At 37.7% G+C, this 14,757-nt stretch overlaps 1 protein-coding gene across 3 annotated transcripts in view; it reads right to left on the bottom strand.

The window, feature by feature from the left end:
• Positions 1 to 14,757, bottom strand: part of LOC127437681 (kit ligand-like) — a 68,697-nt gene that overhangs the window by 8,873 nt on the left and 45,067 nt on the right. The window lies entirely within an intron of this gene.

Raw genomic sequence — 14,757 nt, 5'->3', positions numbered from 1 at the left:
TCTTATGAATCCCCTAGGAGGAGTATTTAAAAGTTCAGAGACTGCAATATTCAAAACATCCAAAATGGGCAACTTCCTTATGGGCAGGCCTAATGACTATGATTATGAAATCTGTCCGACTTGATGAGAACTATATATGAACCAATTTTGGTGACTGTAGGTGAAAATGGGGGTGCTACAGAGTGATGACACAGCTTTATGCTCATTGGCTTTTAAAATGTTTGATTTTTTATCTCTAATATTATGTTTATATGTGTATAAATTAATGTGAAAATTTCCAACATTCTGACAGTGCAATATCTGTATGGGATATGTGATTGGTATCATATTTCTGAAATACAGTATCTAAAATATGTCTTTATTAAACTAAAAATGTATGGAAAGACATGTCTTATGGGGGGAATTAAATAACTGGTACATTGAGTGTTTTGTTCATCATATTTATTTTAATTTTTAAGCAACAGAATTTAAATTGCATCCACTTTATTAACATCAAAGCACCTGAACGTGAATCACGCAATATCTGTCTTTGATCTCATAGCGGCTGATCCACTACGAGAAGTGAGAACTGTCCAACTTGACAGCTCTTATTTCACTCCTCTCCCCAGACTGCACCAGCCTGCTCTCATCTGCTTTCAAGGCGAGGTGTTTGACATCTCAAACGAGCCTAATGATTCCCAAAAGACCACATATGCACAATTATCTGAGTAATCTAGACAGGAATTGGCATAAAAACACAATATGAATTTGAGAACAATAATACAAAAAGATAAGTTATATGAAAGCTTTTTCTAAGGACAGGACAAGTCTTTTATTTTTTCTTTCATAAAATGCCATAAAGTTGGGACAGTAAGATAAATAAAGTTTAGGATCTAAACAAAACTAATGATAGAAACACCTCTCAAACCACGTGAAGTGACAAAATTTTATTGCACAACATAATATGTTTACAAGATTAGAAATATTATAATAACTTCTAAAATAACTGGTTACAGTGCTGTTAGCAGTTGGAGCCAGCAACTATTTTCATTTTCAACAAACATATTATATTTTTTTCTGCCATAAATTATTCAAGATAATTCCTCTGGAACGCTCGAAATGATCATGTGGTTAATGTCGCTTTCTAAACTGAGAAAGGCCAGCCCATGTAACCATGGAAACCTCACACTGTAGATAAAATTACTCTGACGTCACACCTTAGGAAACCACGCTTCCGGGTTCTTTCGAGCAGCAGATTTTAATGGTGGAAATAGGCAGCACTGCAGTTTTAATAAACTTTTATGCTTCATAGAATGTAATAATGTATTTTAATGTTAATAAAAAGTTATTATAAAGTAATATCTATGGTTTACAGTGAATAAAGTATGTGGGTTCTTTTCTGAAATATCGGCAAAACAAGTTTAATCTTGGTTCAATGAGCCTGTATGATAATGTCGGTCATGTAACAGGTTGATGAATAAACATTCTCACACATTTAAAGCCTAACTTAGAAATGAAAACTACCATCAGACATGCAATATGTGTCTTAACTGCTTAAATTATTAACCCACATACAACAAATAATAATATTTTACTTCAATATGATCATATTCCATATCAAAACTTAACAACAGCTGTTTCGATTGAACAATATAATTTACTGCATTCAAAATAAATGCAAAGACATTATTTTCACAGTATGACATTATTTTTATTCACTTATCCTTTCATAAACAGTAGTCCATGCGCAGCGGTGGTGAAGAGGGGTCCCGTTCCTCCCATTATATCATATATGGTGGTCTTGATCTTCGTTAGATTATATTTGACCTCATATCTGTCATTGTGTCAGCACTTTGTAAATTAAAAACAGCCGTTTGCGATCAGGATTTGCGTGATTTCTTCAATAAAAAAGTTAATATTCATCAACAGCTCCTGCAGGTCAACTGGGTCTAATAGAGCAGACACGATAACAATGATGGTGGCCCATGAAATATCATCATTTATAATTCTCACTTCTTGTAGTGGATCAGCCGCTACGAGATCAAAGGTAGATATTGCGTGATTCAAGTTTATGTGCTTTGTTGTTAATAAAGTGGATACAATTTAAATTGTGTTGCTTTAAATGAAAATAAATATGATAAACAAAACTCTCAATGTACCTTTTATTTAATTCCCCCATAAGACGTGTCTTCCTGTCCATTTTTTATTTAATAAAGATACGTATTTTAAATATTTCAGAAATATACCTATCACATATCCCATACAGAGATAGCACTGTCACAGTGTTGGGAATATTCATATATAATTTATACACATAAAAACATGATATTATAGATAAAAAATCTAACATTTTAGAAGATAACGAAACATCACGGTTGTTTAAGCCAATGAGCATTAAGCTGTGTTGTCAGCCAGTCTTTTCCCATTGTGCTTGCAGTTCGCGCAACTCACAAAAAGCAACTGCGCCGCATGCCTGCTACAATTGTGGCCACCTCGCTCTCGCAGGACATTTTTTGGCATACGTCTTCATGAAATCATAGCAAGTCAGACAAATAACTGGCATGCACCTGCCGGTACTGTGCAGAACTTGCTCATCTCAAACCAGCCTACTGAGTCTGTTCTCACTGCAGCCTGTAGTGTGATGATTTACTGGATTAAATCCACTACGTACTTGTTTGTAACCTCCGTGAAGTTGGCACCCCATATAATTAAATCATTACCAAATCTATACCATTCGTTACCATGCGTTTGTGCCGCAAAAATTTAAGTTTGTGCTGGTTCGGTGTTTGAGATATTAGACATAATTTTTATGGCTGTGTGACGTCACTTTCCACCCCATGTGGTCCAAATCGCTCCAAACCAGTGTCGTTCGTTTGTGCTTGATTTGTGCTGATTTTTGCCATTAAAAGAAAAACTGTATCTTTTTCCCTGAATTCCTTAGAAATAAGCATTTGGGGGGCCTGGGTAGCTCAGCAAGTAAAGACGCTGTCTACCACCCCTGGAGTCGCAAGTTCAAATCCAGGGCATGCTGAATGACTCCAGTCCGGCTTTCTAAGCAACCAATTGGCCCAGTTGCTAGGGTGGGTAGTCATGTTGGGATAACCTCCTCGTGGTCGCTATAATGTGGTTCTTGCTCTCAATGGAGCGTGTGGTGAGATGTGCGTGGATACCGTGGACAATAGCATGAGCCTCCACACACACTAGGTCTCCGCGGTAACACACTCAACAAGCCACATGATAAGATGCACAGACTGACTGTCTCAGAGGTGGAGGCAACTGAGATTTGTCCTCCGCCACCCAGATTGAGGCAAGTCACTACGCCACCACGAGGACTTAGAGTGCTTTGGGAATTGAGCTGGCCAAATTGGGGGAGAAAAGGGCAGGAAATACCCCCCCCCAAAAAAAAAAGAAAGAAGAATTTGAATTCAGTAGCAGTGACACCACTTTCCACCCCTTGTCATCCAAATCGCACCACACCAGTGTCGTTCGTTTGTGCTCGATTTGTGTCATTAAAATTAATCTTGTATCTATTTCCCTTCCTTAGAAATAACATGAAACTTTTTCGGGAGCAGTTATGTCACTCTCCACCCCATGTGGTCCAAATCGCTCCAAACCGGTGTCGTTCGTTTGTGCCTGATTTGTGCCGGTTTGTGCCGTTAAAAGAATCATCATAACATATTCCTTTCTTTGTATTTAACAAGATAGCTTTCTGGAGCCGTGAAATCATGCAGGCTAACCCCCGTGTCAGTCACTCTCACCTGTCTTGATCGTTTGTGCTCGCTTCTGGTTTGTGCCATGTTTGGTATCGTTGAAGCATTAATTTTTGGGCAAAGATTTAACCTTTCACCACATCAAACTCAAACACATCTCTCTTTCTCTGTCAGAAAATATCAGATTTGGTCTGATATTTTAATCATGGATGCAAACTACTCACCTTTCAGCTAAAGTCACTTTTTCTAAAGCTAATTTGACCAAATTGTTTGGCAAAATTTCTAAATTGTCCTTATTAAAATCACTTTAAATGGTTACTTTAATTTTAAAAACTTAAACTAAAAACATGAAACTCAGTTGTCCTCGATTTAGCTACAGCAATAGCAAAACATAGCAAGATACAAATCAAATAAAAAATAGTAAAAGTTAGTAAATACAATTAATGTCAACAACTTATAAATATAAAATAAATATAGCCTTCACAAACAGCCCAAAGGACACTGACTAAGTTTGTTCCTCATAATCTTAAAACCTTTTGATCTAAAGGCTTATGGTCAAATGCTTGGGATTATTTCTGTACTCAAAAATAAATTATAGACATCTATACAAACCTTTTATTTATTTGTTTTATTTATTTATTTTTAAAAAATGTAAATAAAAGTAGCCAACAAGTTTCCAGCATATGAAATCATTCAATACTGTTTAAAAGGTATCCCAGGATGCACCTGAAGTTGACTGAGAAAATTAACTGTGTGCAGAGCTGGAACAGACAAAAGGCTACACTGTAGAAGTTCAAATAGAAGATGTTTCTGATTTAATTTGTTTTGGTCACTGCATCATTTCCATACTTTTGGGTTACTTCTTAGATTTCATGATGTTATACTCTAAAATCTCAAATGTGCAGTAACAAATAATAAAGAATAGGCAAGTGTGATCAAACTTTTCTAAAGAGTTCTAGTCTTACACTGAGGGGCCGTTTACATTGAGTGCGTTTTTGTGTCCGTCCGTGCTGTTTTATAATTGATTTAAATGTAAATGTGTGCTAGATAGACATCTTTGATGACTTGTTAGTGTTTTTAGATGCCACGTCAAGTCAAAAAGAACCGAAACTGTAAAACGTCTCGAGTCGAGACACCTTCATTTTGCTCTTTTGTGGCGCTGCGTGTAATTTTAGTGCAACAACAAACGCATTCCAGCATGTGAATGGCACCTAACATGTTTTCAAACATTTGTGCTGAATTTTCAAACAAATATTTTTAATATTAGCTAACATATAGGACTATGTAATTACACAAACACCAAGAACACAAGTCGCACCAGCTTCTAGCAGAATTAAAACTAATAAACAAATTCAGAGCAGAATACTGTGGCTGTTTACTTGCGAAAAAAGACGTGGAATAATTCCCAAAAGCTATCTTGTTAAATACAAAGAAAGGAATATGTTATGATGTTTCTTTTAATCAGCACAAATGAAAGACACCGGTTCAGAGCGATTTGGACCACATGGGGTGGAGAGTGACATCACTGCTCCCGAATACAAGCTGTTATTTCTAATGAAGGGAAATAGATACAAGATTAATTTTAACGGCACAAATCAGCACAAATCAAGCACAAACGAATGACACCGGTTTGGAGCGATTTGGACCACATGGGGTGGAAAGTGACGTCACACAGCCAAAAAAATAATGTCTAATATCTCAAACACCAAACCAACACAAACGTTAATTTCTGCAGCACAAATGAATGGTATAGATTTGGTAATGATTTAATTATATGGGGTGCCAACTTCACAGAGGTGGTTTGTTTCATACTGGCTATTTATACTAAGCACATTAAAAATGGCAAAGCGTTTTACACACATTAAATATTCTAATTGCTTATGAATTTATACTAATCACAAAATACATTTAGCTTTTAAATCTAAGATCACGTGATAAAAAAATATCTGAAGCTCTGCAAAAAACACAAACATTGAGCATGCATATGTCATGAAATATTAACAATCTATTTTGAGTGTGGTATTCTAACATCCATAAATAATATACATATATTTCATTATTCCAGACATAAACAACAAAGATTTTACCAAACAAAGACAACATGAGCACTAAAAACACATACAATAACAGATCGGTGCCATTGAGTTAGCGCATGTGTGTTCAAACAATCATGACATAACCAAAATCCACTTAAAATATCCAGTACATATTGGATCTAATCCAGTACATTATGGCACTACAGGCTGCAGTGAGGACCTCTTGGAGCTCTATTGGACATTTCTGGTACTGCGCCTGAGCACTTTGCCACTCTATCTAAAATTTGGAACAAAACTGACTTTGATTTTTTGACTTTGACATTTCAGTTGATATTTTATTATATTTTATTTATATGAAAAATAAAAAGTTTGTGCAGTACATTTTAATTACAATAAATGGAAACTTCTATAGCATTTTATTTCACTTTAAAAATTGCTTTCACTCGCACAATAAATTGCAATGGAAACAGTATTTAAGATATCAAATATCCCTTTACAATTTTACATCAGCAGTGTCTTGAAATTATTCTAAAGAATTTTGAATTCACATAAACACAAGAGGGCTATTTCAAAGTCTGTTAAAATTGCCTTCTTGCTCTCAGTTGGTGGCGCTATGCCTGTGACCCATAATAGCCACATAAATATGATCAGCCCCCACACACAACATTACAAAACATTCAGCTGAATTTTCATCAAAATCATACAATGCACACAGAAGTTAGAAGGAAATTCCTGTTTCACATTTGTGCCCTTAATTTATTGCCTCGCCATGGCAACACCGTTCAAAATATCAAACATCTATGCATCTTCAATGTCTTGGCTAATATTGCCTAAGTTTGGGGCCAGTCACATGAATCTCCTAGGAGGAGTATTCAAAATTCAGGGCATAAGATTTTCAAAAAATGCACATTCAATCCAAAATAGCCAACTTCCTGTGGGGTGGAGCTAATGACTGTAATTTTGAAAGTTGTCCGGCTTGATGAGTACAATATATGTAGCAAGTTTGGTGATCATAGAAGAAACTGACCCCACCACTTTTGTCAAAAGGTGGTGCTACAAAGCTCCCCAGCCACGCCCATGTGTTAACTTTTGCGCAGGCCTAATGTCCGACAACTCTGATGTGTGTGCAAAATATTATGAAAATTCAAGCATGCCAAGTACCTCAAAAACATGTGAATATACATAAAAGGAATCATAACATTTAATGCATTGCCATAGCAACAGTATTTAAGATATCAAGAATCCCTTCAGAATTTTAAATCTGCACTGTTTTGACATTATTCTAAATGTTTTTGATGCAATTCAAGTAAACATAAGAGGGATATTTTTAAAGTCTGTTAAAAGTGCCACACTTCCTTCCGCCAGTTGGTGGCACTACGACTGTGACCCACAATAGCCACATCAATGTGATCAGCCCGCAAGGACAAACATTTGGCTCAATTTAGATGTAAATCACACCATGCATGCAGAAGATATGAGACATTTCCTTTTTCCAATTTTGTTCGGAGCTTATGACTGTCAGCATGAAAGTTGTTCAGTTTGATGAGATCTATATGTGTACAAAGTTTGGTGATGGTAGCTCAAAAGGGATGTGCTACAGATCCCCCTGAACATGCCCATATTTTGGTGGCACTACAGAACCCCCTCTGCACGCCCCCCCTGCAACTTTGCCAAGCCCTAATGGCCAACGACTCTGATGTGTGTGCAAACTTTCAAGAGTTTTCACGCATGTTATGTACCCCAAAAGTACAGAAAACCTTAAAAAATAATAATAATAATAATAACAATAATAATAAATATAGCTGCAAGCAGCAATGACGGGCCCAAGCACCATGGGTCCATTTCCACCGGATGGCTTTCGGAAAACAAGGCATGGTGGACACATTCATTTGGCATTTGATATTATTCTAAAAAATGTTGAAGCAATTTGGGTAAATATAAGAGAACTATTTTAAAGTCTCTTGTAAGAGCCACACTTCCTGCTGCCTGGCGCTATGTCCGTGACCCAAAATAGTCAAATCCATGTGATTAGCCCCCAACATACATCTCAATTTTGATCTAAATCACACAGTGCACACAGAAGATATGAGACCCTGCTTGTTTCCCATTTTTTGCCATTAATTTAATGCCTCGCTATGGCAACACCATTCGATATTTCAAAATCTATTCACAATTTAGCATCTTCAGTATCTTGGCATAATGTTTTCTAAATGTGGTGACAGTCTCATGAATCCCCTAGGAGTATTTAAAAGTTCAGAGAATGCAATATTCAAAAAATCCAAATTGGATGACTTCCTGTTGGGCGGAGCAAATAATTATAATTCAGAAAGTTGTCCAGCTTGATGGGAACTATATACATACCAATTTTGGTGACTGCAGTTGAAAATGGGGTTGCTACAGAGGCTGTCTTACATGCCCATTTTAAACCTGTTAACTGTCACTGGCCAACAGGTGGGCCATTTGAATGTGACTATAAAACAAATGCTTTGTTTAATATCAAAAGCTTCATCAATGTTCACAAACTTGGTATCAAATTAAAACTTAAAGATTCAACTTTCATCTTCTGCAGTCTATTTTGCAATTAGAACATTACAGTGAAAACATTAAAAAATGTTAAAAGAGTGCATTTTTAAAACATGCGACATCTAAGCAACAGTACTTATGTCTTATGTTCTCTGCTTATGATCCAATCCAGTGACTGAAGAAAAAACAGCATGCATTTAATTGGGTCCACTGATGAAAATGCAACAACCACATCAGATTGGTTAAGTAACATTATCACCTTCTAGTTGAAGTTCTGTTAATATTTTTGAATCTGTGATTATTTAGCAGCTTTATTCACCTGAAATGTTTGCTAACATTATGCCAATTGTTTTTAACGGAAGTGTATTATACAGGATAAGCTTTTATGTATGTAAATATGTTTGATGCTATTTGTTAAAATAAATGTATACATAATATAATATAAATGTGAGTCTATCTATCTATCTATCTACCTACCTATCTATTAGGGGTGTAACGGTTCTCGGTAAGAAACCAAACCACACGGTTCACCACCCACGATTCAGTAAGCATTTGCTCCGTGGTTCATCTCTAGTTTAATAACACACCTGGATCATACACTTTGGCAAAGAAAATAAAGCGCCAAATAGACATGCGCAGTTGTAACCTCCGCTAATGCACCTGTATGGCTCTGTAGATGGACACACTCTGCCTGTGTTTCACGTGGGTCAACTTTCTACAGGGAGAAGTTGTCCTATTAACTGTATGTTAAATCAGTTGATGACATCACAGTTCTGCATGCATTAGTGTAGGATATTAGGTGCAGAAAAGCGAACAATTGCTGCAATATGACTTGAATCTAGAAGACCCAACCTTTTAATTCTGGAATTCCTCAATGTCATAAATGAAAAGATTCGGCTCATCTAAGCACCAAGAAGTCTAGCTGAAGCTCACATCTGGCTAATAAAATGAACAAAATGGACTTGTCCAGACAGCACATGACATGAGAACTTCATGCTTCTGAAGAAACCTCCACCATTTCAAGGGCAGAGATTATGGGCAATAAAAGACAGAGTTAAACAAGCTTCCCTTGTGAGATCCTCCTGAATTACAATGAAAAAAAAAAACAACACCAGTTCTATGACTCTTTATTCTGGACAATAACTAATTTTCTAGGATAATTTTTCTGCAAACAGCAGCTTAAAAGGAATCCATGAACATTTCAAGTCCCAGTACTTGTGATTTAACCCTCTAAAATGTACAGAATGCCATAAACTCTCCACTCCAGCAGTGGATATCTGCATGAGAGCATCGGTGACCAAGATGGCACACCTCACGAACACCCATCTCCCATTGCACAACCCAGCCATGGAACACTCAGTTTATATAGGAAGGAAACAAACTGCGTGCTGGTGCTTCCCATTAACAATCAGCTCACCTGGATACCCCACACTTGAGAGTGATTAAGAGAGAGAGAGAGAGAGATAAGGCAAAACACACACTCTACATACACACAAACAATGGCCGAGAAGGCAATCACAATGGGGGACATATTTCGCTTTTCTATTTCCTGGAAAAGAGCATGAGCTGCAGAAAAAACTGCTGACACTAAACGACACTGATAACAGCCACAACGAACATTTATCATAAATTCAAAATAACACATTCCAGCACTGGATTGGCAATAAAAACATACACAGATCAGATGAATTAGAAACTCCAACTCAAGAACTGGAGATGTTTAACACATGAAATGAGAAATATAGTTAACTGAAGAACGTAGTTACACATAATTCATAAACATAACGTACGAAGGAGGGATCTCTTCTAGACACAACATGCAAAATCCTGGAATCCAAAATCCTTCTCAAAGTGGTATTTTGGGAATCTTTCAACAATGGAGCTTGGCTCTACTGGACATTTATGGTACTGCGTTTGATTAAAGTTAATTGCCACTCATAACTGGGTTGGACATATGGCTTTGAATTTCTAGTATATTTACATTTCAGTTAATGTTTTTATTATATATTATTTATATAAAAAATAAAAAGTTTGTGCAGTACATTTTCATTACAATAAATTAAGATTTCTATAGCTGTTTATTTCACTTTAAAAACTGTTTTCACTTGCACAATAAATTGCAATGGAAACACTATTTAAGATATCAAAATATCCCTTTACAATTTTGCATCAGCAGTGTCTTGACATTATTCAAAAGAATTTTTAAGCAATTCACGTAAACACAAGAGGGCTATTTCAAAGTCTGTTAAAATTGCCTTACTTCCTGCTATCAGTTGGTGGTTCTATGCCCATGACCCATAATAGCTGAATAAATATGATTAGCCCCATTACAAAACATAGAGCTGAATTTTCATCAAAATCATACAATACACACAGAAGTTATAAGGAACTTCCTGTGTCACATTTTTGCCCTTAATTTATTGCCTCGCCATGGCAACACTGTTCAAAATATCAAAAATCCGTGCACAATTCATAATGGCATAATATTCCCTAAGTTTGGTACCTGTCACATGAATCTCCTAGGAGAAGTATTCAAAATTCAGGGCCTGAGATTTTCAAAAAATGCACATTCAATCCAAAATAGCTGACTTCCAATTTTGAAAGTTGTCTGGCTTGATGAGTACAATATACATAGCAAGTGTGGTGACCATAGAAGATGCTGACTCCACCACTTTTGTCAAAAGGTTGTGCTACAGAGCTCCCCAGCCGCACCCATGTGTTAACATTTGCCCAGGCCTAATGGCCGACAACTCTGATGTGTGTGCAAAATATTATGAAAATTCAAGCATGCCAATTACCTCAAAACATGTGAATATACATTAAAAGGAATAATAACATTTAATGTGTTGCCATGGCAACAGTATTTAAGATATCAAGAATCCCTTCAGAATTTTAAACCTGAGCCTTTTCTCAGGAATGATTTCAAACATTGAAAAAAGTGCTAACTTTTGTGTAGCTCTATCTCACGATAGCTTTAAACAATTTTGGTGGAAATCGGACAAAAATTGTAGGAGGAATAGCGAAAAAATGTTTCCTTAAAGTTCAAAATTCAACTTCAAAAATAATTTTGTCTCTAGGAATTACAGTTCAAATGTTATCAGTGTAAACATGAGTGAAACTTTGACCTGTTGGTGGCACTAAAGGGTTTGAGTTACAGACTCCAAATTTGCTATGGTATCAGTTCAGACTGTCCTCTAGCAGTGTTTTCATAACTTTCCTGCAAATGGCTGTATGGGCTGCCATAGACTCCCATGGCAGAAAAAAAGAATAATAAGAACACTAACGATTACAATAGATTACTTTCAGGGCTTGACCCCTAATAAATAATAATCCTTAGGGTACGTTTACACGACAACGATGTACTAAAAATGGAAAAGTTTTCTTTTGCGTTTTTGAAAAGTTTCGCGCACAGACGACAACGTTGCCAAATGATCCCTGTTCAAGCGGATCCGCGAAAATTACAAAAATGCTGTATTATGCATGCCAGGCCAGTAGTTGGCGATGTCACTTTGTAAAGAAACACTACGCGCCAGTGCACATAAGCATTCTTCCACAGAGCGGTGAATACAAACAATGAAGATGGCGAAAGCATCGAGCAATTTTGTCTGGACGGACGATGAGGTTGCTTTATTACTACAATTACTTTGCTAGAGAAGCGTCAATAAACTCAAAATCTTGAGCAGCACTAACACAGTCCTGTAGTCCACCATTGTAGTTTTGAATGTCTTGCGCATTGTTTTGAAGTACTCGCGTGCATGCCTCTTGACTGAACTCTCAAGATTATTCAATAAACTCTGCTCATTTTTACCATCACTTCGTCTCCTGCCTTCTTCTGTATCTCCCCCTGCTGACTCTTGGGCTGGTAGGAGAGTAAGTTACCATAACAAGCTGTTGATGTTGACTGGTTTTGGATATCAGACAGAACTCTGATATATGGATATCTTCTGACGGAGAGAGAGGTCTTGTGTACACTGGATTTAACATGCATTATCACTGCCTCATGTTTTCATATTCTAAGCATATCATTGAATACTGTACATGGCATCACATCTCTAACTATAGGCTATATACATAAGTCGTGGGTGAATGAATTGCAGGGTAAAGGTACATCAAATAAAATTAAGTAAATAAAGAACATTTAAAATACAAATACATTTTCCCCATCTGAATCCATACATTAATTTCAAGATTTTCGAATTGCAGGTTCTGCCTACTGTACAATGTTCACACTCCATACAAAACACTCCAAATGAATAAATTGTTGATTATTGTTATTTGCACAGACACCAGTATTCATATTGATAATTATACATCTCAAATTCATGCCTATCAATCCATCATTCTTTATATAACACATAATTCACGTGCACATGACGTAATCGTTTTCACAAATTCGTGTTTTTGTATGTTTACATGGAGACGATAACGGCATCGTTTTCAAAAACTTGCACTTTGAAACCCATTTTCAAAAGTTTGTGTTTTCAGGCCCCAAAACGCCGTTGTCGTGTAATCTAACAGCCAAAACGCATAAAAAGTTTTTCGTTTTAAGTTGAAAACACTGTCGTGTAAACGGTCCCTTAGAAGAAAAATAAGGCCTCCAAACTTTCAATGCTTGGGCCCTAATAATAATAATAAATATTGCTGCAAGCAGCGATGATGGACCCACGCACAACTTGTCCATTTCCACCCGGTGGCTTTTGGAAAACAATGCAAGGTTGACACAATTTTGAAGCGATTTGAGTAAATATAAGAGAACTATTTTAAAGTCTGTTGTAAGAGTCACACTTCCTGCTGCCAGGTGGTATGACCATGACCCAAAATAGTAAAATCCATGTGATTAGCCCCAAGACAAAACATACGTCTCAGTTTTGATCTAAATCACACATTGCACACAGAAGATACGAGACACTTCCTGTTTCCCATTTTTCACCATTAATTTAATGCCTCGCCATGGGAACACCATTTGATATATCAAAATCTGCTCACAATTTAACATCTTCAATGTCTTGGCATAATGTTGTCTAAATGTTGTGACAGTCTCATGAATCACCTAGGAGTATTTTAAAAGTTCAGAGACTGCCATATTCAAAAAAATCTAAAATGGCCGACTTCCTGTTGGGCGGACCTAATGACTATATTTATGAAAGTTGTCCGGCTTGATGAGAACTATATATGTACCAATGGTGACTGTAGGTGAAAATGGGGGTGCTACAGAGCCCCCCTTACATGCCCATTTTCAAAGGGGCGCTACAGAGCCATCCCCCTGCCCCCCACAACTTTGCCCAGCCCTAAGACCCGACAACTCAGATGTGTGTACAAAATTTCAAGAGTTTTCACACGTTATGTACCCCAAAAGTAACGAAAACCCTGAAAAAGAAAAATAATCATAATCCTTAGAAGAACAATAGGGCCTCCACAATTTCAGTGCTTGGGCCCTAATAATAATAATAATCCTTAGAAAACAATAGGTTCTCCGCACTTTCAGTGCTCGACATTTATCCTTTATTTATTATATAAGCAATTTTTGCCTTCTCTAAAGAGCCTGTCTGCAGAAAAGCGAATACTTTTGTTCTATATAAATATGTGTGTGTGTGTGTGTGTGTGTACGCGTGGGTGTGTGTGTACTTTGAGCCAAAAATCTGCAGTTCCCTATCTGTCACTCACTCGACGTTGTGTCGATGTAGTGACACTATGGGTCACTCTTGGGAGCCCCAAACACCTCTGATCTTTGAAAAAAGTCAATGGGAATTGGCAAGTGGAATTTGCATGCCACTCCCCCGGACATACGGGTATAAAAGGAACTGGTATGCAACCACTCATTCAGATTTTCTCTTCGGAGCTGAGCAGTTCTATTCATTGAGCTGAATTCTCTGCAATTTTCATTCACCTCTTCTGCTGGATTCTTACGGCGCATTTCAGCGGCTTCTCCCCCTCTGCACTGGTGCAGTGCAGAGAATGCCCCTGGGCACTTCGGCAGAAACAAACAAACAAAAAAAAGAGTATATTCTAAAAGAGTATATTTTCTTCACTAAAAGAGCGGCACACACGGAACGTCTTCTTAAAGATGCCCTTCCGTTTGTGTGGTATTCCTGTTGCGGTCGTTATCTCTCAGCTTCTGACGGCCACGATGCCCACGCGGAGACATCGTAGAACATGACCATGGCAATGTTGCAGTCGCAGCTTGCCTTTGTAAGAAAGCAAGCCACCCCAGCGGCTCCCTGCCTCGGTCCTTCTACCTGGGGGTATGAGGCTGCGGCGGTTAGCACTGGGGGCGATTTGGGGACCTCAATGGGAGCACCTCTGCCGGGTATCCCCCCACGGACCTCCCATTCCTCAGCACACTTGCTTGCCCCGGTCGGGCTCTTGAATGTGACCGCCGGCTCATCTCATGGTGAGTTCGACCTCTTATTCGGGGCCGAGGAAGACGATGAGCTCTCGAGCGCAGCATCGGACGTGGATGAGGAGGCTTTGGCTGGGCTTCCTCCCTCGGGTACAGTCGCCCAGTCGCA

The sequence above is a fragment of the Myxocyprinus asiaticus genome, chromosome 48 (genome assembly GCF_019703515.2).
Source record: "Myxocyprinus asiaticus isolate MX2 ecotype Aquarium Trade chromosome 48, UBuf_Myxa_2, whole genome shotgun sequence".
Lineage (NCBI taxonomy): Eukaryota > Metazoa > Chordata > Actinopteri > Cypriniformes > Catostomidae > Myxocyprinus > Myxocyprinus asiaticus.
This window is presented reverse-complemented; position numbering and strand designations above follow the sequence as displayed.